Genomic DNA, 26,913 nt, shown 5'->3' on the forward strand with positions numbered 1-26,913 from the left:
CCCCCACCCCCCACTCCCCAAACAAACAATCAAAAGCCCCTTAGTGCAGCTGAATTAAAAACCTGCAATTTTGCCAGAATCATTCTGCAACATGTTGCCAAAAATGCTGGGAAGTCAGCCTAGTTTTCAAATATGGGCATCGTAACAGGATATCCAAACTGCACGTTTGGGTACTTACAGGGACACTTAGATGTGTAAATGCCCACTCTGTGGATCTAAGTGCTGATTTAAGCAGTCATGTCTGAGACATAGACACCCCATTAAAATATTCATATTCTGTACTGGACCCATAGTGTATATGTGTATTATTAATGTTTAAATATAAGATGCCAACTATGCATCTTATATAATACTGGGTAGCCAAATGTATTTCTACTGCATACACATTGGATATGACAAAGCATCGCCACTGAGGTTCCCAGTAAATGAACAGAGAATGCCTTGAGTGTACCTTGGACAGGGAGAACATTAAATGCCTGCACTGTAAAATAAAAAGAATTTTCAGAATACACTTTTACTTCTAAATACAAGCACTATAATAATATTAGGAATAAAAATACAGAAATAAACACTGAACCTTATTTCTGCTGTGCATAGTCCTACTAGAGTCTGGAAAAAGGTCACTTATTGTAATAAAGATGTTCAAGGTTTAAGATTTTCCCCTAAGCAGCAGTTGCCCAGCGTATTGGATATTAAGCATTCCAGACATACCAGACACATAGCCTCATTTGGTCAGGAATTCATGTCTCTACCAAGCTTTTTCATGTCTTCCCCTCTTGCTCATTGAACAATCTTCCTTTATGTTTCTATGGGGCTTTCCAAACACTCTTCCACGTACTCTAGCTTAAACATAATATTCTGTGTTCGAAGCACTTCAGGCATTTGAAAAAAAATGATTAGGCAGTAAAAAAATTGCAGCCCAATATCTTATGGAACTCCTGAGAGCTTTGTGAAAATCTTTGTGCTTGGTTTTTACTTCCAATGTGCAGAAGTTAATGTTGTTAAGCTTGGAGGATGTTAAGCTTGGAGGAGTAGTGAAAGTAACAAATACTGTGACAAACTTGACTGGCCTTTTTTTGAAAAAACATCAAACACCCTTCTTTGCAGAAGGACTGGTCTTGATGAAGTAGGAACCTGACAGCTCTAGCACAGACATCCAGGACCTCTATTTCTGAGGAGGCCCTAAGGTGGCTTGGGGGCCTTTGCATGGCAGCCCTGTCTCAGGATGGGGAAAAGTGGTGGTTCCTTCTCAGTTGCTGGATCCCAAGACTAAAGCTGATAAGAATCACATGAACTTGGATTACAGAAGGAGCAGGAATTTTCCAAATGGCTTTCTTTTTGTCTGGAATGGAGATGGGAGGGTAGAGCTCTACCACGCTTTTCCTGACGATGTTCATTGCATTGTTCATTGCAACTTTTGCAGAGTTGGAGCATGCATCAGGTATGAAAAAGTAGGTAGTGGCTTATGAAAATGAACATGGAGAATGAAAGGAAAAGGTAGTGTGTAGGAAAACACATGGATCTTTGCATTAGTTGGGTAACAGGAAAAAAAGACAGCCTGGAAGGAAACCTATAAGATAAGTAAACTATTTTTTCACTCCCAAAAGATCTTGTTTTAGTCAAACTCATCTCAAATTACAACAAAGTTACAATTATCTTGAACAATCATGCAAGTATAAATTGAGTTAACATTCCAGTATTTGAATTAATGAACTCTAACTATGGGTGATTTTTAGACCATTCAGCTTATGGTATCTGGGAATAAACAATGATTTTTAATATTATCAAATACTCAAGAGGTTGCCTAAAACACACTACAACTAATATCAGACAATTTTTTTTTTTTAAAGTGGATGGTTAATTTTTTCTGTTCTGCATAGCTTGTAGGATATTTTCATGCCTTTAGTTGCCATGGTAAAATGTATCACAAATCCATATTCAGTTCTGGTGTAAACAAATACAAGTTTTGAGGTTTTTTTCTTATATGAGCCCTCATAGGTTAGGTCCAGTTTCTTCCCTGTACTTGAAGAGAATGGACATTTATTTTGTCTCTGAATAAAGTGTCATTCTGCATAAAGGCAATGCACAATGCACAAGAATACTGGTGAACAGTATTCCTGATTAATAAAACTTAAATTTGCTTGAGCAACACTGACTTAACAAGTAACAGCTGTTGCTGAAGAAACATACTGTATCAATAAAATTAGATTATCTTTATATTACAATACTACAAATTTTAAGTTAAGCATTTACATTTCAGGTAGTAAAAAATTACTCCAGAAAGTAATTAATTTTAAAATACGAATTAAGGATCACGTAGTTTATATGATTCAAAAATAAATGCCCGACTTTAAAAAAGGATTTAAACCACTACATGAATATGAGATCAGTTCTTCAATAATAAAAATGTGACATAGTAAAAGATAATATTTAATAAACAAAATAATCTTGCTTATAGTCATATCATATCAAACATTTATGGACTTTTACTCAACTTCATTTTTCATCCTTTTTCAGTTTACTGGTGCCACCATAATTTTAACAAGGCTACCAAGGGTTAACCATCATCTTTAACTTTAGGAGGCCAAAATTTAACACTTCAGTACAATTGTTGTCATATTTGACATATACAAAAACACTGCAAATCCACTGATGATGGATTTTTGAGTGCTCGAAGTTGATACATCAGCCCAACACCGCATTGTTTCACCAGCACACAATGGGGAAAGTCAATATCCTGTTACCATGCAGACCCAAAATTTGAAGTAAGCAGTTCCACACTTGTGGACTATTTTTGCTTTTAGCAGGAAAAAAACCCCAAGAAAGCCCTCTAATGCTTCGTTGAGTACAGAGGAAGGTATAAAGCTTCAGTGGAGGTTACTTGCCGCGCACTTAGGTGCTCCCAGGTGCTCACTTGCACCTAGAATTGTAAAAATTGTCAGTCTTGAAAGAAATTGTAATTTTAAACCATTTAAGCAAACTGAAAAACCAAACACCTGAACTCAATAGAATAGAATAGAATAGAACAGAAACTTCAATTGGAAGGGACCTACAATGACCTAGTCCAACTGCCTGACCAATTCAGGCTGACTAAAAGTTAAAATATGTCATAAAAGGCATTGTCCAAATTACTCTTAAATACTGACAGGCTTGGGGCACGGACCACCTCTCTAGGAAGCCTCTTCCAGTGTTTGACCACCCTCTTGGCAAAGAAATGCTTCCTAATACATAGTCTGAAAATAAAATATTTTATTGTGATTGGTCTGGGATTTGCTACTTTGTGTGAGGATGAAAGGATTTGTGGCACAAGAAGTTTACCTAAATACACTCTGCAAGATGAAAGAGAGTATTGTTGTGAGACCAGACATCATATAAACCATGTCCTCAGGACACTCACCTGAGGTGATGGGAAGCTGTAGGCAATCCAGGAGACTCCTGGAATGCATTGAGAATAAATTCTTAAGCCAAGTGATAGATAAGCCCCACCAGAGAGGATGCGATAGTGGACATGATGGTCACCGATGCAAGTGAGCTAATGGATGACATCAAGATTGGAGGCAGCCTGGGCTGCAGTGATCACATACTGGTGGAGTTCACAGTCCTGAGGGATGGGTCAGGCAAATAGTTAAGTCAGGGCCCTAAATTTTAGGAAAGCAAATTTCTAGTTCTTCAACCGGTTAGTCAATAGGACCCCCTGGGAAACTGCCCTCAAGGTCAAGGGAGCAGAACAGAGCAGGTAGATCTTTAAGGATGCTTTCCATAGAGTGCAAGAGCTCTTGATCACCAGGTTGACAGATGGACCTCGAAGTATGAATGGGAGAGCAAAGCCCATCCCACCGTAAGAGAAAATCAGCTTCATGACCACCTGAGGAACCTAAACATACATAAGTCTATGGGACCTGACAGGAGGCATCCCAGAGTCCTGAGGGAACTGGCTGATCTAGTTGCCAAGCCACTCTCCATGGTATTTGAAAAGTCCTGGCAGTCAAGTGAAGGCCCTCGTGGCTGGGAAAAGGGAAACATGGCATCCATTTTTGAAAAGGGTAGAAAGGAGGACCTCGGGAATTACAGACCTGTCTGTCTCACCTCTGTGCCTGGGAAGATCTCGGAACAGATCCTCCTAGAAGCTCTGTTAAGGCACATGGGGGACAGGGATGTGAATCAAGACAGCTAGCATGGCTTCACCAAGGGCAAATCCTGTCTGACCAATCTAGTGGCCTTCTATGATGGAGTGACTGCATCAGTGGACAAGGGAAGACCTATGGTTGTTGTCTATCTGAACTTCATATGGTTCCCCACAACATTATTCTCTCACAACTGGAAAGATATGGATTGGATGGATGGACTATTCAGTGGATAAGGAATTTTTTGGATGGTTGCATCCAAAGGGTAGTGGTCAGTGGCTTGATGTCCAGATGGGGACTGGTGATAAGTTGTGTCCCCCAGGCTCAGGGGTCCATACTGGGACCAGTGTCGTTTAATATCTTCATCAGTGACATAGACAGTGAGATTGAATGCATGTTTGCAGATGACACCAAGCTGAGTGGTTCAGTTAACATGCCTGAGGGATGGAATGCCATCCAGAGGGAACTGGACAAGCTGGGGAGGTGGGCCCATGTAAGCCTCATGAGGTTCAGTGAGGCCAAGTGCAAGGTCCTGCCCCTGGATCAGTACAGGCTGGGGGATGAAGGGATTGAGAGCAGACTTGCAGAGAAGGACTTGGGGGTACTGGTAGATGAAAAGCTGGACATGAATCAACAATGTGAACTCACAGCCCAGAAGGCCAACTGTACCCTGGTCTGCATAAAAAGAACAATGTCCATCAGGTCAAAGGAGATGATTCATCCCCCCTACTCTTGTGAGACCCCTACTGCAGTAGTACTGTGTTCATCTCTGGAGTCCTCAGCACAAGAAAGACATGAACCTGTTGCAATGAGTCCCGAGGAGGGCCGTAAAAATTATCAAGGGCTAGAGCACCTCTCCTATGAAGAAAGCTGAGAGAGTTGGGGTTGTTCAGCCTGGAGAAGAGAAGACTCTGGGGAGACCTTATTGCGGCCTTTCAATACTTTAAGGGTGCTTATAAGAAAGATGGGGACAATCTTTTTAGCACGGCCTGTTGTGACAGGACAAGAGGTGATGATTTTAAACTAAAAGAGAAAAGATTAGGACTAGATAAACGGAAGAAATTTTTTGCAGTGAGAGCGATGAAATGCTGGAACAGGTTGCCCAGAGAGGTGGTAGATGCTCCATTCTTAGAAACATTCAAGGTCAGGTTGGATGGGGCTCTGAGCAACTCTGAGGGCTCTGAGCAGCAATTCAACGTCTAGTTGAAGATGTCCCTGCTCACTGCAGGGATTGTTAGATGATATTTCAAGGTCCCTTCCAACCCAAAACATTCTCTCTATGAGAGAATGAGACTCTATGAGATAGAGGAGAGCTATATTGAAGTCCTCCTCTCTACAGGTACCATCTGAAAGTTTTCTGCTTTGGATAATCTTATGAAATAGTCAATTGTTTGAAAAGACAGTAACAGACTGGCTTTAAAATTTCAGGGAAAAATTCTGAAAGAAGGGAGGCAGCCATGTTCTGTCCCTGAAACAACGACTTCTTTTCTTTAAGGGGTGAAAAGTAAACATCCTTTCATTTTACAGCTCGGTGCCAAAATATACATTCAATTCTTAATCCCTGAATCCCAAGGTTTTAAAAACTTAAGAAATGCTAAGATGAACTGTTCTGACATAGGAATGTGCTTTTTCATTTGGGTTGGGGTTTTTTTTTTTTTTCCTTTTTTGTGTGTGTGTGTGCACATGTATAAACTATTAATTAAATATGACTCCCATTTGTGCGTGGCTCAGACCCAGAAAAATGATAAATTCTTATTTTCCAAAATAGAAATAAATTACCCTGTTCTATTTGTATCTTACTTGTTGGGAATTGCCAATATCTTCTCTAAATGTGATAAACTAGCTAATAATAGAATTCAGTTAAATACAGTTCATTCTTCCCGTGTCTGTCTTTCCCAAAATAGAGATGGTTTGCTCCCATTTCCTGACTGCAGAAGATGGGCTGTGGTTGCTACCAGCCTTCCATCCTTTAAAGTAAAATTACTGCAGTGCTGAAATACAAGTGGTGTAAAACAAAATATGTTGCAATCAAGTTTCAATACTAAAATGTTCAACGCATTAGACATTTTTCAAACCAATCCAAGTTTTATGAGGATTTTTTGTTGTTGTTTTGGTCTTTGACATTTGAAAACAGGAAAGATTATTTGTCCTGTCTATTATATTAAATGCTGAGGTGATGTTCATCTCTGAAAGAAATAGATTGTTTCTTTTCCTAATCAGTTTCCTTTGAACAGAAAAAATGTCTGTGGACCTTGATCATCCATACATCACTCATCATGTTTTGCAACTGAAACTGTACTGCAATTAGCAAACTATTTAATATGATTGTGTAAGGCATCTTATAGGGTACTGAACACAGTTAAAGGGAGAAAAACAGTCTTTAAACTTCTTGTCAGTTTATAAAAATTTAGCAAATCCTTTGAAATGTCAGTAGTCCAGCTTAATTCTGCACGAACAACCAAGGTTGCATAAGTGATAAAACTGGACAAATATTAAACCAAGTCGAACACTATGCGTGGAAGCCTCTTTTTTCCACTTGACTTTTTTCAGTGGAATATTTCATTATAATGAAGAATTAATTATTTTAAGGATGAATCTGTGGGAACAGAGAAGTGAAAATGCAGTTTTATTGTCAGCTGGTCTGTTTACAAAGCATGTTGTTAGTGAGGCAGTAACTTCAGTGTATGGCATATTCAGACACCATCAATCAGCTAATTAATTATTAGATACATTTCACCTTACCTTTCAGATTTCTTTTTTTTTTTTTTAATTGCTCTTGCTTTCTTTTGGGTCACAAAATTGGCAGAGAATTTTGTTTATTCACATTTTAGCAACAGATTTGATTTCAGAAGGCAACTTCTCATCTCTATTTTTATCTTTCACAGGGTGTAGGTTCCTTCTGGGGAATAGGATCTAAAGCTTCTTCCAACTGAAATCTTTCTTGGGTGGTTGTACTCCTATTCTGTGGTTGATCTTCAGCACCACATGAAAAAAATAACAGCCATTAACCTTGTGGTCATTGTTTTGGGGTTGGGGTAATTTTTGTTTCGTGTTTTGGTTTGTTTATTTGTTTTTGTCTTTTTCCCAGGCATCTTCCACATATTACCTTCAGCTGAATTTTAAATTGTGATCACATTTTGGCAAGATAAGATTACTTGATTGCAGTCTATATAATACACAAAAACAATTTTACTCCTTCAACTATTTTCATTATTGCATGAATTATTTAATAGAAGCTGTATCTTCTGTTGTTTTACAACAATAATTCTTCTATATTGATATTTTCTGATCCTTAAATGCTCTGTCTTGTTACCTAATGTTCTTTGAAGATCGTGTATTTGTATGGAACATACCATGTAAACCTGTGTGCAGATATAGGTGATTCTTCAGATCTTTTCAGTCTAAGATTGAGGTTATGACAGAACCATTTCTATGTTCAGGAAACTTTGATCATTCCTTCACCTAGCTCATAGAGGTTTTTTGGTGGGGTTTTTTTATGCTTTTATCTGTGCTTGAAAGTTTTGAAGCCTTCGTGTTGGTGAAATATATGATCTTTTCACATTTTGGGAGGGACTCACTGTGCGTTATACTGCCACTGGAATGCTGTAAGTGGTCTTTTGCAAGCATAAGGTGTGTTTCCACACTGAGGTTTTTTTGCAACCACTAAATAGACAGACAGGTCCAAAAACTCAGTCAGCTGCAGCAGGACATTAAGACCTCTTTCAAAAACTAGTTTGGGATGCTATGTCAAGCCTTTACAATGCTGATAGCCCGTGCAAGGAAGGGGAAGATGTACTTTAGATATATATTGATTTTTCTGAGATATGGTCCATGATCGTCTGCAAGCTTTGGACTTTGTGCAGATTTTACAGGATTACTTCGTTTTCCTGAAAATGATGCACTCTTTACACCTCTGCTGTATTTCCCATCGCACTTGTTGCATCTAATATAGCTCCTCTTCCCTCTGCCATAATTACAAGCAGATGGAAAGTACATTTGCCTCTGTGGATTTGAAACAACATTGTCTGTCCTGCTTAACACAGGAAAAAAGCTAAAGCAAGAAAGAGAGTATTACACGCTGAGTGAAAGTGCACGAAATCAAAACCGACAGTTGGGTATCTCTGGCTGATTGAAAGGCCCCAGGGAATGACCTATCATCTTGGATTAGATCAGACCTGGAGACAGAGTCAGGGCCCAGTTACTCTGATTTCCAAGGCTGCCTGTATTGCTAACCCTTATTTGCTGACTTACTGTTGTGTCATAACTTCCTCACCCAAAGTAATGAGCAGCAAGCTGGAAACTATGAGGAAAGAATTGGGAAAAAAATGATAAGTGGGTAAAGACGATTCAAGGAATAAGGAGAAAAACAAAAGCAGAAGCACAAGGTGCAAGTAAAAGACAGAAGTGTTTAAGTGAGAGATGGAACATCAATTGAACAGGACTGTGGTTACATAGACTGTTAGTGACAGAACTGTCTGTGCCTTTAAACATATCATGTATCAGTGAGACAACCACAGCCAGCAAGGGGCTTGTAGAAAGGAGAAAACAAGTCTGTGGAACTTCAAGTTGCCTTGAGATACTTTACCAGTGAGTAAGAACTCTTAGTTTTCTGTCTTGTTTCAACAAGCTACAGCACTTCATATGTGATTTGGACGAGTGCACAGCACGACTAAGTTATATCAGGGCATGGGAGTAAAAATCATACCTCCTTGTGCAAAAAAATGAGTATAATTTGATTGTTGAAGAGAAATTTCTCAAAGCTGGATTGCTGGAGGTAGTAGCTTTAAAATCTGCTAGAAATGTTTGGAGAAGACAGTGGTATATTTTAGAAGTCTAAAGTAGCTGTACAAGAGACGTTTTATGGCTTCTTTGGAGACATTTCCTTTGCACTATACATTTCTATTTCATGGTCTTTGCTAGACACGACTTGAAAAGAATTGTGAGTACTTCTTGGTAGTAGAGCTTCCCTTTGAGGAAAAAAAAGAAAAAGGAAGCTTATGAGGTTAAAGCTTGAACCTGGTGAAAAAATGGTTTTTAGAAGAGGTGTTCCCAGTTCTGATCTGAATTGTACCACAGATACATGGCAAATTTATTTATATGTTAGTTCGAGACCTTTAAACCAGAAGTAACTTCTTCCATAACACAGAAAACTAAATAGTTTTGTTCCCAGAAAGGAGGTAATAGAATGGTGGAAGTAATGAGATGGCTCATGGGAGGTTTGCTACCTAGAATAATGTGATGATGTGTAGTAGGAAGAATTAATGACAGAGAGTAATAGGACAGCTTAGAGATTTAAGACAGAATTTTTTTTTCTTTTTTAAATTAAGAAAAGAAAGAAGGCCATTTAGTATTTTAAAAAGATCCAAAATTTCCTCAACATCTAAGTCAAATATATATAATGTTGCTGGATTTTCATCTGTCCAAATAAAGCTCTGGAATTTAAAACAAGCAGAAAGTTATAAAATGTTTTCATAATCAATATCAAGGAAAAATCAGAATTTGCTGTATGTGACTGACATCATGTTATTCTTTTACAGTTATTAGACGTAACATGCTTCACAGAATTAACTGACTCACTGAAAAAATTGTGCAGTTTTAGCCTCTGTATTTTATTTTTTTAGTCTCATTCTCTCTGAGCTGAGGTGCACTCAGCATAGCTGATCATACTCTTAAAATGTCATCTTTCTTGACCTCTAGAACCTCTCATGGTTGCTCTCCCAGCTCTCTAAGATCTATCTCCAGAAGAGTTGCCAAAAGGGATTCTTATTCATCCCTTGATTGTTTCTTCCCTCACTGTTACATAAAATGAAGCAGATTGCCTTGTCTGTCATCTTTTTGTGTCCTTGAACTGGTGCTGCCTTAAATTCAGATAGTAAGACCTTTGGATCAGAGTCCATCTTTTCACCTGTTCATGGGCAAGAGGGAGACTGATCCTTCACTAGGTTTCCTAAGAGCTTTGGTAATGCAATGATTGAACAAAGATCATAACCCTAAAATCTTTTCCAGTCCACAGGGAAGGGAAAAGAACACAAGTGAATAAATGATCAGCTGAAAATGAAAGAACCCTCCCTAGTAAAATGGAAGTTACAAAAAAATGTATTGACTGTATCATTACAAGTACAATCAGGTGAAAATACTGTCTTAAGAATATATTGTAGAATGTAACTCTTTATTGACTTCATCTTTACACATGCCTTAGATGGCTCTAACTACTTGCTACTCAACTAAATTTTTTTGATAAAGAATATAGGAAGGATTTACAGAAATCTTTCAAAAAATCCTGTGACTTTTAGTTGAAATAGTTTCACCTCCAGCAAAAAGTTGAATACGGAAATATCCCAGTTTTTCCAAAGTTTACCTTTCCCTCTTTTTTGTTTTTATTTTTTAGCTTCTTTCTCTCCCCAAGACTACACAAGGGTGTGTCTGAGGAGTTATATTTACATGGTGAGGCATTCTACTTCCTACTTTGCGGATTTTGCTCTACAGGAAATTTTCTGGATCAATGACTTGCTCAAGAGAGTTTGTGTGCATATTTACGAAGTCTTGTCCTGTCTGTTGTAGCAACTCAGATGCTGAACATGGTCTACAAATGAAAGAAATTCAAGACTCAAGTACAAATGAAGGTTCACTGCAGTTGGAGCACCTTCTGTTGGAAACAGGTTACCGAATCTGTAACGCAACTGACTGTGCCACCTTTTGTCTAACAAATATCATTGTGGAAGTAGACTAGTGAATAATTGACTGACAGAACAAAGTATGAGCCAAGACAATTAATTAAGTAGTCGGTAGCGAACCCATTCCAAATGTTTGCAATAAGCAATATGACTGAGTGCGTAGAAGCAGCATTGCGTTTAAACCCCAGATACTTATCAATACTGGTAGAAAGCACTCCAAGAAATTGGATGTTGTTTGTAGTGGATCATTGCAGCAGTGATTCATCAAATGCTATCATGTATATCTGACAGAACTCAAAACTGGCAAACGTTCTAATGGAACATAATAACAACGATGAGTCGCACATTTGTAGCACTTACTAAAAAGAAAACCAGGACTGACAAATTGGAGTGGCAATGTTGGCAGATTTTAAATGAAGCATTTGTACAGTATATACAATCCTCGGAGATGTGGAATAGATTCCAATACAAAATGCAGAGAGGTTTCTTAACATCTTTCTCGAGCTTCTTGCCAAGATGGTGCCTGATTTTTATCCTGTCACTCAAAAACCCCTTTGCATCTGTTGTTTCAACGTGTGAACAGTGACCCGGTTCAAGCTGCTGTTAAAACTTGAGAATTAATTAATAAGGGGAAAGCTAGCTCATGGATAATTAAGATTAGACTAGGAAAATCTGGACAATGTATTTTCAAAACTACACTTGGAAGAAAGATGTAGAGCGGTTTAAGAAAAATAAAGGCATTTTGAAATAAGATATTTGGGGAGAAGTACTTGCAGAGAGTATCACACATTTCAAGCAGCATGGAAGGCTCCAACCTTTCACTCCCTGAGAAACCTCACTGTAATCACCCCAGCTGCTGGACTGGCCTTGTACCTGACTCAGAGTTCCATCTCCTTTCTCAAGAGCACATTATCAAAAAGCAAGTTTTAAAGGGCTCTAGCTCATCAGTGTTACCTATAGTTGCAGGTGTACAACAGGTGTAACTAACTGCTAATCTGTCTCTTTTTGTGGACACCCTTACTGTGGAATTTACACCAGTAATGTCTGGAACCCTCAGCTGAATATTATGCTTGTACTGCAGGAAAGTCCCTTTTCATCACCGAGATTTGCTTGAGGCCCAAGTCCTGCACCTTTTCTATGTGGGTCTTTTGTCTGCTTGTCTATATCTCTTTGTCCAATACATTTATGATTTATTTCTCTGTGATGTCTTCTAAGAAGGCACTTACATTATGTCGTGCTAATCCATTGTCCTTTGCCATCTTGTGTCTATTAAAAATTCTTCTTTGAAATTGTTATCTATTTTTTACCTTCTCTTTTCTTATTACTCTACAGCTGAACACAATAGGGCAGTAATCCAGATCAGAGCTTTCCACAAAATAAATGCAGCCTCTTATGTAGCTTTACAGAAAATATTCTGTAACTTTTTAAGTCCCTAGAGATTCTTTTTATCTACAGTTTACTTCTCTTTAAAATACAATTTCACCAATAGGATTATCTGGGGGCTTTTTGTTGTTGTTTGGGTTTTTTTGTTTTGTTTTTTTTTTTACAGTTGAAGGTGACCAAGTTAAGTGGAAAAACTGTAGCTATACACACACACAAATTAGTTTACATTCATTGAGGTTTTGATTGACGTGTAAAATCATGTTAAGTAATGATTTTATTCAAAGGTACTCGCGACAGCTAAAGTAACAGCCACAAATCTCTAGGAAATAATCCCAAGAATTTTTTGAGTAATAACTGCTAGTTTACACCGTTACACAGTTGCTGAAACTCATGAAGGCACAATTATCAGAAGGCATGGGAAGGGCTCTGGCATTACGGGCAAATCTGCCATATTTACTTGGCCATGTGATACCAGGGCACGCACAGTGCCAGAAAGCAGGATTTTCCGAGAAACAGCCCTATAACTGCTTCTTAAACTGTTGCTGCTGCTTCTTTCACAAATCTCAGGTCTTAAAGAAGGAAAACAAGATCTTACCACATTCATCATAAAACCTGCAATTAAAGTCAGCAAGTGCATTTATGGCATATGCCTCGATCAGTTTCACACACGAACCTCCACACACGTTTATACACACACTAGGAAAATGCATTTCATGAGTGAAAGAAATAAAGATGCTATCAGAAATAAACTTTAAGTTGCATACTTGAATAGAATGACCGGCTATATACTTCCACTCTCTTCACTTACATTTTTCTAAGTCCTAGCACTCCATTTTAAAACTTTGCTTTCAATAAAGATGCCTTGATGGTCATTAAATATTGAATTTATTCTGCAAAGAGGATGGTTTCTCCTTCTGCAGAGGATGAGATCTGGCAGAGCTAATTCTGCCTGTTAGATCAATGCGATCTTCCTCAGGCAGTCCTGCAATAGTCCATCATGGAAATATATAATTTTGCTTTTGAGCAACTCATTCCCAAAGGATGAGTGAAAAATTATTTTTTGTTCTTTTTATCCGAGGCAATATTCCATCATGGAAATATATAATTTTGCTTTTGAGCAACTCATTCCCAAAGGATGAGTGAAAAATTATTTTTTGTTCTTTTTATCCGAGGAAAATACGATTCTTATTTCAGTTCAACTTTTTCTCAGGTAAGCACTACAGCTTTATTTTGTGCAGCCTAGTGCTTGTGTTGGGTTGAGGCAGCACTTCAATATTTTGGCCACAGGTGTGGGGTTCCTACAAGGAGCAGGAATCAAAGAGCCAGGGGCAGCTGCCATCTCAGAGCAAGAAAAAATCCCACCTATCTCAGAGGCAGAGAGTCTGGTTTGCAGAAGGGGCAGAATTTTCTCTGTGGTGACAGGCAGAAGCTGCTGGGTCACTGCTCCCTCTGAGAACTTGCCACGGCTCAGCGGCGGAGACTTGTCCCGCAGCAGCACGCTGCTGAGCGCAGCAAGGTGCAATGAGCCCTAATGGCTGGGAGAGGATCAGATTCGGAGCCTGCTGCTTCACACAGCCTGCAAAAATGCAGCGGGAGAAGAGACTCCTGCTGAGCTACTCCAGTCACCCTGTGTGAAGGCCCGCTGCAAGAAGAGCCAGAATCATCACAGTGTGGTGGTTCGGCATCCTGCCTCATTGCTATGAGGCTCGCTGTAACTGTGGTACTGAGGGACATGATTTAGCGGTGAGTTGACAGTGCTACATTAACAATTGGACTTGATCTTAAAGGTCTCTTCCAACCAAAGTGGTTTTATGATTCTATGATTTTCATATATGGCTCTCTTAAAAAAACACATCTTAGCCTCATATCATGTGAGCTCAATCATGGCACTAGCCAGACAAAGCATTAAAACTGAAACCACTTTGTGTTTGCCAGTCCGAACACTGAAAATGGATTCTTCTCTGTATGACTGGTGGAACCTGCCACAATCAGCTACAAAACCTGTAGCTAGTATTTGTTGTATAATGAAGAATTCTTCGTTTTCTTCCAGAAAAGGATTAGCCATTATAAATAGAGGAAAAGTCTGGAAACATCCTCAAGGCAGCAGCATTTGGAGGCATTAAAAAAAAGAGATAAATGAATGTCCAGGAGTTGTGCACATCTGTTGAAAACTAGCAGGCAGTTCTCACTTCATGCCACTATGTGGGGGACAGAGATGCAGGGAGAGCTCCTGCAGATCAGTGTTTAAAACTACATAACTACTAAGCAGCACGTCGTCCTCCTACCCAGGCAGTGTAATTTGTACATGGAAGAGACTGGACCCATAGCTGAGGTCTGCTGGAGGATTACCTCTGAGGAGGGAATCAGCAAGGGGAGCTCTTCCCCAAGCAGACAGATACAGAACTTCTTGTTTGCTACAGACGGGCAGAGCTGTGCATTTTTCTGTTTTCTCTGTTCTGCAGTGGGCCGTTCCCTGGAGGCTTCAACCTGCCAGAGCACCTGCTGATGGTTCCTGGCCTTTCAAGACTTACATGCCCTCAAAAGTGTGTACGCATGTTGTTGCTAAATTTTAAGTATAAAGCCTGTATTTTCGCACTATTCTTTAGCCTTTCATACAGGAATACAGCTCCATACTATAATCACCAGAGAATAAAAACAAAGGACTTACTCAGCAGTATTAAAATATAGTAACTGCTGAATATTTTATGACAATGCTTTAGGTATAAAACTTTACCAGAGGCTGCTACTAAATAATTGTGTTAAGGAAATGAAAATAACAAATGGAATATAGCAGGAGAATGCTATGAATTCAATCATCCCTAACCATCCTCTCCTTTTTATATTTCCTTTGTACAACAGAACTCGGTTACTATTTAGGGCTGATTAACATCATTGTCCCATTAAAAGTTAATTTTTATAACCTATATATATATTTTAAAACTAAGCTTTCTCTGTATAGCATACATGAAATAATTTGCCACAGCAGGCTGTCTGAAGCAGAAGAGGTAGAACAGGACACAGTATGTGATTGGGCAGATATGTAAAAATTATTTCCCCTGAAGTTTAAAAATGAGTCAGTTCTCAGACTTTTGGTGTCATATTCTCCATAGCTGGAATGGGATGACACAGCATTAGTACTATTTATGGCTATTTATTTAATGTTTCTATATGTATTTATCTTGACTTTCTATGTGTTGATTGCTTGGACCATTGGAAATTTTACACGATGTTGTTGCTTAACTGAATTTTCCCACATGTTCTTCAAACTTATTTGGAAAACATGCAGTCAAAATATATGCAATAATTTTCAAGTAAATTAATGCAAAAGCAAAACAAAAAATGTACAGTGAACTATAAATATGAATAGTTGCATTTTAAAATTCTCCCTTTCTTATCAACTATGAAAATTATTTATTGTTAAATTTTTCCTTTACCTTCCTGCTCTTCAAAAATATTTTTCGTTCTCTTCTCTTTTTGTGATTCAGCTTTTTTGGTCTGTGCCTGAGAGATCTCTTCAACTCTTGGATCTTCTCTGTTTCTATGATTTCATGAAGATAAGGAAAAAGAGAATCTCAAACGTTAATTAGTTTGGCAAGATATACTGAACGTCTTTTATGAGCATGATGGGATTAATAATAAAGCTCATTAGCAAAGTATTTGCACTACAAGGAGGGGAGGTGTGTGTGTAAAATTTTATTTTATTTTATAGAGGGTGTCATCATTAAGCTTCAGAGCTAACAGGCAGAGGAAAGCCACGGGACAGACAGAGCAGGTCTTTCAGTTGTTTTTCAGGGCAGATACAAACTCCATATTGGTATGATCCTCTGCATGCAGGCAGACATTCAATGGTCTGGCTCTGAGGTGAAAATATTCAAAGTGCACGGTACATCTTAAGGTTATGCCACCAGAAGGTGTGGGGTGAGCAGCCCCATGGCTGTCCAATAGCTGAGGTGCTCCCCCCTTTCCTCTTTTGTGGAGGTAAAATGTTTGCTTTCCCCAGGCACACTCATTTCTTCGTGTTGAAATAGCTTGTTTTAAGCTACCTTATGGAGTTGTACTTTAAACAGTACATCCCAAAATCTTTTCAAAATCTTTTCAAACCCAAACAGTTCAGCATCCTTAAGAACTATTCTTTACTTGAGAGAGTAGCTCATGTAGTGTACATCAGCCATTTTACCATCTCTACAAAACAGAAACAGCTACTGAGACCTAGCTAAAGTGGTGCAGGTCTTTCACCCTTGTATATCTCCTACAAAAATCACAGAAGTGCACAAAAGTGAACTCTGAAGGTACTTTCACATGTAGATAAAATATTTATGACAACGTGCTAGTAAATGAAAGGTAATTAATGTGTGGTAACTTACCAACATAGAAAAATGGCTCTAGTTACAATATACCTTTACTGCCTAAATATGAAGTTTTACCTCAACCTACTGATTGCATCCGCCTTGCCAGCACTGTCATACTACCTTCATTTGCAAGTACGTATTAAAAACTCCACAGCTGAACGCCTTATTCCTTCTGCTGATGGCAGCATATGTAGGAGCTGCGCTTGTCGTGTGGTTATTGCTGTTTTCTGCCTCTCGCCTTTACTGCTCAACCCTATAGGGCACTCTTGTTAGGGGTTGACTTCACTACGCAGCCTCTTGTTTCTCACTGCTGCTGGCCCCACAGTATGTCACCTAACCGCACCATCAGGGCCTCATCCATGCACCACTGAGAAGTGGGGTTTTTTGTGGAAGATAGTGTCATAACTTCGAAGGAGTCTTTGATGGCACCTTTGATTTCCTTACCCACCCTTGGGGGTCCTTAAGGATGGGACTCTCTGAGAGGGTGCTCTTGGATAACCCCACAGTTAGTTTGGCATGTGATAAAAGTTGATTTAACTTCTACTTCTTCAGGCTTCACAGCCTGCTGGCTAATCTGCTAATTGGGTTGGAGGAAAGGGAGGAGGAAGTGGAAAAAAGGACAGTAGTGATGAGAGAGGGTGAAAACACATTGCTGTCGGGATTAGTAATAGGTCCACAGAGGAACACATTTTTCAAAAGGTTTGTAGAAGATCAAGGTTTGCTCAGACCTGTTTTAATCACATCAGAAATTGCAGCCTTTCCTAATAACTTGTGGTCACTCTCTTTACTTGAAAGGAGCCAAAGGAAAGCTCCCATGCACTAAGAAAATGCTGCCCCTCTGTCAGAAGTAATGTGGTCATCCAGAACAGTTCTCTAATTGCTGCTATTTTCAAATCAATTTTATTATAATTAATGTTCCATTGTACTTTTAAATATTGTTTATAAATATGCATAAACTGAAATAGTCTGTAGCAGCAAGGAATTTGGAGTAAAAACATTATGAAACCTATGTCTCGCCAATATAAAATATTATAATGTAAACATATTGCACATAATTATATATAATGACAAATGTGTCTGTGTGGTATGATTAGTACTACTGTAACAAAAGAAAAAAGAAGAAGTTATCACTCTAGCTGTCAGCTATGTCAGAAAATAAATACAGGCAAAGCATCTCTCTCTCACTGCTATTCTATTTACTCATTAAATATTCACTACAAACTAAAGAACAACTTGTATTAGCCTATACACTTACATAAATCCAAGAAAGGATTATAAAAATTTTCACCCTTACCCCTTTAGTGGGGACAATGAGCTGAATTCAGATTAATATATCTCATTTAAACAAAACAAAACAAAAAAATGTGCAAAATGACTTGGCAACTTCAAAAAGAGCAGAGGAGCTTTGCTGGAGTTATTTAGAAACCAGATGACAAATTATGCTCTGAGCTCACCTTCAAAAGGTTTTACTAATGGGAGACCTAGAAAATGGTTGGGGAAGAATAAAATCTAAACTATATTAAGCAAAAAGAAGACCTTGAGTAGCTCTAGGAAACTTTCATCAGAAGTTTCATAACAGTCTCAGATTTCTAGGAATGTACACATCTGACATAATTTTGTGAGAAGGTCTGTGGAAGACAGCCCAAAAACCAGAGCGATGATACTGGAGCTAATGATGTAGAGTTGGCAGGGACGTTTTAACAAAGTGAAACCTCTGTAAAGTTTCTCAACTCCCTGCTTAGGAGGAAAGCATCCACCAGTCTGAGAGCAAACAACAAACCGTCCCTCTGGTGGAGTGGGAGAGGGCAACAATAAGGTCGATGCTCTAAGTGGGTGAGTAGGCTAACCATCGAACTTCTGAAAACTGATTGAGGGCCCCATCTTACCACCTCATTTTAGTACGAGATTTCTGAAGATCTCTTTTTTATCCAAATATGTAACAAAACCAAGTTCAAAAGCTTGGCTTTTTTATAAAACAAAAGGGTTTTTTTAATAAAAAAAACCAGCTTGGACAGAGAGCAACTAACACCAAATGATGAGATGAATCGAAATGTCCTGGAAATAGGATGATAAAAAGTGGTATCTTGAAGTAGGCATCAAGCTACCTTGGAGCAGATACGAAATACATTGTAAGAAAGATGAGCACTCGCACACATGTCCAGTCCTAGTGCTGTTTTACATTTCTGGCCTTCCAGTCTGTTCAGGAGTGCTTATGAAACACATGCATTAAAGCTGTGGCCAACTAGACACACGCAGTGGATCAGAAAAAAGTATTCCATGTTCCCTCCCAAATAAAACAACTACTGTGACAGTATAAACCAGTAATGGTAAACAGAAATATAAAGGCAATCCACAGTAGTCTTGACACACATAGAAGTAATTCAAGTGAAAGTAGAACCTGCTTATAAGTCTAAGTCTATTGCTGGCTAAATGTCCACAATAATTTTCTTCAGACATGAAAAATGTACACTGCTTTTTTGAAACTGCAGGCTGAAGAAGAGAGCTGCTGTAATTGCTTAGAAAGTAATGGACATTTTCTTGCTGTCCACAGCACTGAACTGTGGAAAAAAATACCCATCTATGAAATACTTTGTGTGAATTATATGAGATATCTCCCCTCTCCCTCTATCTTCCTTTAATTTTTTTTGAAGAAAATTAAGTAACTCATGAAAGACCAAATGAATATCAATGAAGAACACACAGGCTTCTATGTTTTTTCTGCACACAAAAGATAAATGATCAGAAAGCAATATTTACTACGCTGCTTTCTTTCCATAAGAGCCCTTGATTTTGCCAGAGATGAAAAATACTTATCATCTGCCTACAAAATCACATTTTTTAAGTGAACCCAAAATATCATGGGAGTGACAACTCCTGCAAAGAGCTCAACTAAGTGAGGCCAAAGAGGGGACATGTATAGAAGGACCTTCCTAATGAGAGCGCATCTCTTTACCACGAGATGGCAGGGGCTCTCCCCTGCCTCCTGTTAGCTTTTTCCCATCTCCCCATTTCCCCAAATAAGACCCTTTCTTTTGCTCCATCTGAGAGAGGAAGAGCATGAAGGCCTGGGATGAGGGAGGTTGAGCTTTGTGTGCTTTGGTGGGACAATTCATTAGTCTGGAGTGACAGCCCACCCAGCATAGAATGAGATGCTGCCTAGATATGGCTTTCAGGTCTGAAGTCATACATGATATCTATAGTAGAGTTTAAACAAGCCCAGGCAGGATTTATTTGCCCTTTTCATGGAGCCCTTCCTCCTCCGTTTCTGTGGAATGCTCTTCCTCTCCAAGCGGTACCCAAACCTACAGAAACTGATTCACTGAGCTGCAGCAGGAGCTACTGGTGAAAGCACTGATCAGTTGTCCTTTGCTATGACAAGGGAACATGGCACCTCCCTGGTAATTCAATTGCTGTGGTTGGGGAAGGAGTGGAGGATAGTATAAAACTGAAACCTGTTGTGCAACATTATTTCTTTTTTATAGTAGACGAAGAGTGAGCAGGAAGTCATCATGAATCTTCTTTCAAATAAAATAATCTGGAAGTAGCCTTAACAAATTCTAGGAAGGAAAAAAAAAAAAAAGCAAGTGTTGGAACAGGCTGAATCAGTCTAACTGATTTTTGGCCAGTCTGCCACTGCTCTAAAAGCAGGGCTGGTTGGAGCTCCACATCCTCTTTTATAACCTGGGCTTCACAATTACTCTGTAAGCAGTGAAGAACACTCCTACTGAGAGTGAGAAACTTTTACTGTCCAACGAGTGCCGTGGGTGCATTCCCAAACAGGCAGGTGGAAGAACCATTGCAATGTTAGCTAGTTTTTACTTCCCTTTGTGATAAACTGCTGGCTTCTGATAACAGCTGCAGCATCTCAGCACATATTCAGCTTGCCATTACAAATACTCTGAGGAGAAGCAGGGATGTATTCTACAAAGATCTTGTTTCTTGTAAGTTAGACTCAGCTCTAAAGCCTAGAGCAATCTCAGACCTCTGGGATCCTTTGTTTATTCTTAATCGGTTTTTTAAGATCTGAAAGAACAATTTCAGAATGTCACTTCTAGTCAATACAAGGCTCACACTTCTCAGTCCCTTTTGTAAGTGTCAAGATCTTCTGAATTTTTCAGTGAATTCCATTTTTGATTACTGTCTTAAAGGGTCCATTTTGGCAAATTTTATTTCAACATTTTATTTAGTATGTACTATGAAAAAGTATACTTTTGAAAAGTATACTTTTTTGTAGCCAGTTTTTTCTGAGGCAAAGTTTCAGAGACCTCAAACATGTAGTGTTACCACTGAGTTAAAATGTTATCTTATGTTAGATCTGTTTTAAATTCTCCTGACAATTAATTTTGAGCTCCAACAAAGCCACCTATGAGGAGTTCTGGAGCAGAAGAACACTGCAATGCTGAAGTGTGCAAGTGTCCACTTAGCCCTGTGCTCCATCCCAGTTGCAATTGAGATTCACTGTCTGAGTGGAAGAGGTTGGAAATTCTGCAATATCAGGTGCAGAAGGTAAGCTTCTCCTCATAACCCATTTGCCAGAAGTTGCCAAATCCTACCAGCTATAAGAATTTTATCACAATCAAAACTATTAACTTCAGCTCTTTTACTAGCATAACACTGGATATTTTTGTCACTTCTTAATGTCGTTTGTTCGTGGCTTGTTATGTTTGGTATTTGCAGAGCTTTCATAATTTATTGCCTGATTATGCCACCGAAGAGCATACACAACTCTTGCTGACTTCAAGGGGAGTTTCACACAGAGAACATGGCAGTATAATGCAATACTTCTAAAGTACCTCCTATAACTATTCATGACATTGTCTACATTGGCGTTAAGCTGTAAATTGAAGAATGGAAAATTATTCCCAGTAATTCCTTTTGTCATAGTCTATTTTTGCATGTTATGAAGACAATGATAATTTGCAACATTGTGGTTCCTATCAGAACAGAACGAAGCAAGTAATTTGCCAGTTAGGTCCACTACGGAGGCAGACCAGACAGAAATCTATATACAGGGTGTTTGGCACACAAAAAATTCAACAATAACTGACCTAAACTCATCTATAAATGGGAAATGGCAAGTGCTGAGAAATCTCCAGGAAGAATAAGTGATTGTAAAGCAATTTTCTGATAGTATGTTGCAAGCAGTCAGGTAAATTTGTAGTCAAATATACCCAGCTCCCCACTGAACATAAGATGATGGCTACAATTAGAACGTTGGACAGCAGTGTTAATGGTTGAGGCACTCGCTGTTCACAAGGGTAATTATTGCTCATTTGTTGCGTTTGGGAATAGATATGTTAGATCACTGAACTAGTTTCAAGGAAGGCTGTCCACCAGCACATGAACATATAAATCCTGAAGGAATCAACTTCAGGGCTCAAAAGATGTCCCAGTTGAACTCATCAGCATGGCAAGCTAGAATCTGTACTGACAAAGAGGTGATCAGGAGGAAGATAGAAGATTATTCGCAAAATAATGCAAGATGAATGACACCTCTAAGATCAGAGGCTTCTGAATTATCTTCCAATACTTTCTAATAGTTTATTTCCCTGAAGGGTTAAAGGTGATTTACAAAGGTGTCTGTGGAAAGATAAAGAGGTACTGGCTTGCCCTGAAAAATAGGTCATGAGGAGGAAAATGACGTTTAGCCAAAAGAATGAAAGAGATAGAGCTCAATATGTATGAACTGTGATAAAGACTGACATTTTCTTACCATTGATGAGAAACTAACTGCATTATGTTGGGAAACTAAGCTGGCATCTGAGATATTCCAAAATTATTGTTTGTTGTAATCTTTGGTTTCAAGGATCTCAGCTATTCAGTTGGAGCCAAGGAGGAGCGATTTAGAGAAAAAAATACGAAGTGGAAGAACTCCTCCTTACCATAGGTGATGATCATCAAGGATGATGAAGTAAAACCACACCACACAAAATCAAGGCAACTTTAGCTTGGGACTGTCTTCAGCTGAAGCCTTTGCAAATCCTCTTGCTGAAGAGAAGTGTATTCAGAACAGGCAATCTTTGCAAGGATAAAAGAAAATGCTGGGCTTGTAAATTCTTTTGGGGAACACAAAAAGTAGATAATTTTGTTCAGGAGATCTTTTATTCAATGCGCAGACAAAGTGAATTTCAGCAGAGATTAGGAAACAGACTCGAGAGACAATGCACATTGCATGAGGTGGCAGGTTAGGAATATCATGTTCTTAATATTTTGAAGGTTATCTCAGCTGGGCTTTTCATGAAGGATATCAAAGCAAGACATACAAAAATGTTCAGTCTGTGCAATCCAAGCGTCATTGAGTTAGAAGTAACATAACCCTGGCAAATGAAGTTTAGTTATGAGAGAAGGAAAAGGAAAAAATAATTCATTCTTCTGTCACCATCTTTTTACCTGTGTTATGTGAATACTTTGATGAAGGAAGACCTCCAAGTAAGCCTTACACCATATTCATGAAGCTTTCAAGGTTCCCTGTTTTAATAGATATTGGCAAGTAGAGATTTTTCTGCTTCCCTGCTGATACTGCCTCTGAGCCATTTGTGTGCATCTACTGTAACAGAGAAACATCAACAGAGCCTGAGGATTTCCTATGGATGTGGAAGGAAAGTGGAACAAAAGTCACTGTCATTGAGGCCTAATCTTAATGACCAAGGACATGTCACTTGCATAGCTCAGATATGCATGAGGGATAAGAAAGACGGATTTCTATCTGTGGTAAAGAACATCAGCTGTTTGAAAAGTTCAAAACTTCAGAGACCAGAAATCAGAAGCTGAAGATGCAGAGCACCTGACTTGGAGGAAGAAATTCCAGAGGGAGATTTTGGGCTGGCGCCTATCAAGGTGTGAAACGAGAGAGCCATCTAGCTGGCTGTTGAAAGAAGTAGGACTGACTGGTGATGCCAAGCAAGGACAAGAAGCCATTTCTTTGATTTAATGGTGGCAGTTGCAGGTAAACTGAGCATCAAGGACTGGGGAGATTTTAGGTAGACATCCTTTCTTTCCACTGTACCCTAACTTCTACTGTGCCAAAGAGGACAGGCAAGGCTGAGTTTTGATCTTGCATGGTCCTTTTTCTCCTAGACTCCTTTCTTGACTCTTCATTCTGCTTCCTCTTTCATGATTAATCTGCCACTCCCCTCTCTTTCTCTTCAAGGGATGAAGTAAGATATCTACTGCATGAACCAGGGATCAATGCAGCAGAAGAAAAAGGTGAACTGCTGTAGTTATAGACAAAATGGAGATTTTATTTTCAAGTACATAAAGCAAGAATACTGTCTTAAGACAGGAGATGTTATCAAAACACAGTATACACCTGATGTCAGCTGCCTTTCAGCACACAGTGCATGGGTTGTAAATCACCTCACTGCAACTCCAGTGAAGTCAGCGGGTGAAATTCTCCTGTAATACCTCTGAAACCCATCAATTCTTTAGTGCTGCTGCATATACCTGGAGGTAAAAAATGATCAAAAGTGTAGAGTGTAATCTGGAAGATGGTTTGAATACATTATGACTGGAATTTCATTTCTTAATTTTAACTCAGATGTGAAACAGACATATCACACATATTTTGCCTTTGTTCTACTAAACAACAGATTGGAACTCCATCAATTGAACGATAAGATAGAAAGAATAGTTACAATTAAAACTCTAAATACTAGCTTTTGGGGGCTGAAAGAATTATTGGATTATGAAAATGTTCAGCAAGTATTACAGCACCAAATTTTTTTGTAAACACAGGACAACAGTCAAGGTCCTTCAAATTACCAGTGTCAAAATGATCATTTTGAAAGCAAAAAAACCTGTACATTCACAAAAACCCAACCATATACAGATATAAAACGATCAACCTTCTCAAGCAAGGGAAACAATTGGTAAACAATTCTCTTCCTTTACTTCGCAAATTATGCCAATAATACTGGCTGCAATATACAAAAATCACGTACTGCAAAAGCAAAATAAGTACACTGTTGTTTTCTGTTAGCTCCAACCCCTTCTTTGTCGTGTTGACTTTCATTATAGCAAATTGGAGAGCAAAATTAAACCCCTAAAAATGGCAGCAATATCATTACTGAACAGGAGCTTTTTAAAAAATTTATTTTAAAGTTATCTGCTGCCTCATTTGTATTGCCTGGTTTCTTTATTTGCATTCCAGAAAGGCTGTGCCAAAGAGGTCTCCAAAATTTGTCAGAGTTAACTATTTCACTAAACTTAAAGCTGCCACCTCTGGTGATTAATCAAATTTTGCTCTAAATAGGATTAATTCGGGTGTATCTGTGAAGAAGATTGTCAGAGTGCACATCCCTCTTCTCATCTGTCCTCGGGTCTTTTTTTCTTGCTGAATTTAAAATGAAGCTTGAGCTATAATCTTGCATGGCAGATACTGGATCGTTCCTTTGATAAACATCTAAAATGCTAATGAATGTGGGCTGCAGTTCTGAAACGGCAAAGCAAATGATTTGACAAGAATCTGGAGGGTACAAAAAAAGTAGGAACTTTCAGACTTTAAAGAAAAACTCTTTTTGTTCACATAGAGTATTGTTTCCCCAAGAAAAATTTTTCTGCTTTGCAGAAAACAGAAAAAATCCTACTACATCAAAATGCGGAAGCATGAAAAACTGATGAGCTTTCAGATTGTCCTCTTTTGCATGCAAATCATATCAGAAGTTCTCATTAGCATAAATGCATGAGCAACTCTAAATGCTTTTAATTTCCAATCTCAGCCAGCAAAGGAGTAATTTGTCACTGTCAGGGTGAAAATCTAAAAAGAAAAAAAAAAGAGAGAAGGACTCCATGCTAAATTGGAATCATATAAATTTTTGATTTGCTAATTGACTGATGCTGCAGTTCAATCAGCTGCCTTGAAGGTGTAAATAATTCAGTGTACAGTCAGAAATAAAAGCATAATGTGCTTCTACTGAAAGCATATTAGCATTCACTGCACCAGGACACACCTGACCATGTCTTTTTCATAGATACCCTTTAGTCATGTTCTAACTCTATGCTAGCAAGTGCACTACACTAACAAATAAAATTACCTCTGAAAATCTTTCATCTTTCGTATTAAGAAATATGCTTCAAGAAATAGTTTAAAGTATTTTGACTCTGAATAATCTAGTAAGTTAGTCCTCATACTTCCAGAAATGGTGGAATATATTTGTATAACACCAACAAAGTTATAAAGCATAGACAGTGCATAAATAGAAATCCAACACGTCTATCAACTTTCAATTATCTCTTTACCTTAATCAACTGCTTTAAATGTCATATGCAAAATGTATTTGTTGCAAAGACGCTTCCCACCATTGTGCGTACACTAAGGGTGAGTTAGAATCTGTAGAGCTAGTTGCAATAGTCTGTGATTTACGTGAGAGGAATGGTATTCAGATGTTTTGCACCATTTGTGTTAATCAAATATTATTTCTTTCAAAGCTGTTGCTTTAAGTAAAACCTATTTTCAACTGACTATCCATTTCTTCCTTACCTAAATCGAACAGGATTTATAGCCATCTTATATTTTTGTAAGGTAATTATACTTCAAAGAACATAAATGTATAATTAACAAAAGACCTTGAATATACAAAACCCTCCTACGGAACATGTAGGTTTTAAAGATCCATTTTATAGCTTACCAGATGCATCAACTTACTTGTTAATGTCTCATGGACCGGTGGATATGAAAATCCTACATGGCTACACTGACCCACTAAATGAGCAGTTGCCTTAGTTGCGAATTCCACTTTTCACAAATTCTAGTTGTACTATTTTGTTGACGTAGCACAAAAATGCATCAGATACACCCTATTTATCCTGTAGATGCATCATCAAACCTGTTTTCCCTGTCCCTATCCCTCCAAACATATTTAAAACAGGTTTGGTTCAAACCATTTGTATTAAAGACTTTATCCCAGGCAAAGAGCAGATTTAATTGCCAGTAGCAGTCTTGCAGTGGTTTCTGCAATGGAACTCTAGGTTTCTGATAATAAAAGGCTTACGCCAAATTCTCCAGTGTTTTCAATGGGGATTTAACCTGAATAAATTCTGCAGAATTAGGTTCCAAGGTGTTTGGTTTGACTGAGCATTTGATTCCACTTTCAGTGAAATCAATGATGGCATTGATTCAGTCACTCACACCTTCTACTTCTCAGAAATTGCACATTTCCCTTTAAAATAGTGTTAAAATATGAACAACAATAGCCAAGTAGTGGGAATACGTGAAATATAATGGGTTGAATACAAGCTGTAAGGATTCAGTTTCCAATATCAGTTCCTGCTTACTCTGATAGTTGACTAAGGAAGAAGGATAAGTTGATTCAGTCTATATCAGCCTAGGAAAAAAAAAATCTGAAAATCAGTTTTATGAGTATATTTGTTTTTACCCAAAGCTGT

The sequence above is a fragment of the Buceros rhinoceros genome, unplaced genomic scaffold (genome assembly GCF_000710305.1).
Source record: "Buceros rhinoceros silvestris isolate BGI_N320 unplaced genomic scaffold, ASM71030v1 scaffold6872, whole genome shotgun sequence".
Lineage (NCBI taxonomy): Eukaryota > Metazoa > Chordata > Aves > Bucerotiformes > Bucerotidae > Buceros > Buceros rhinoceros.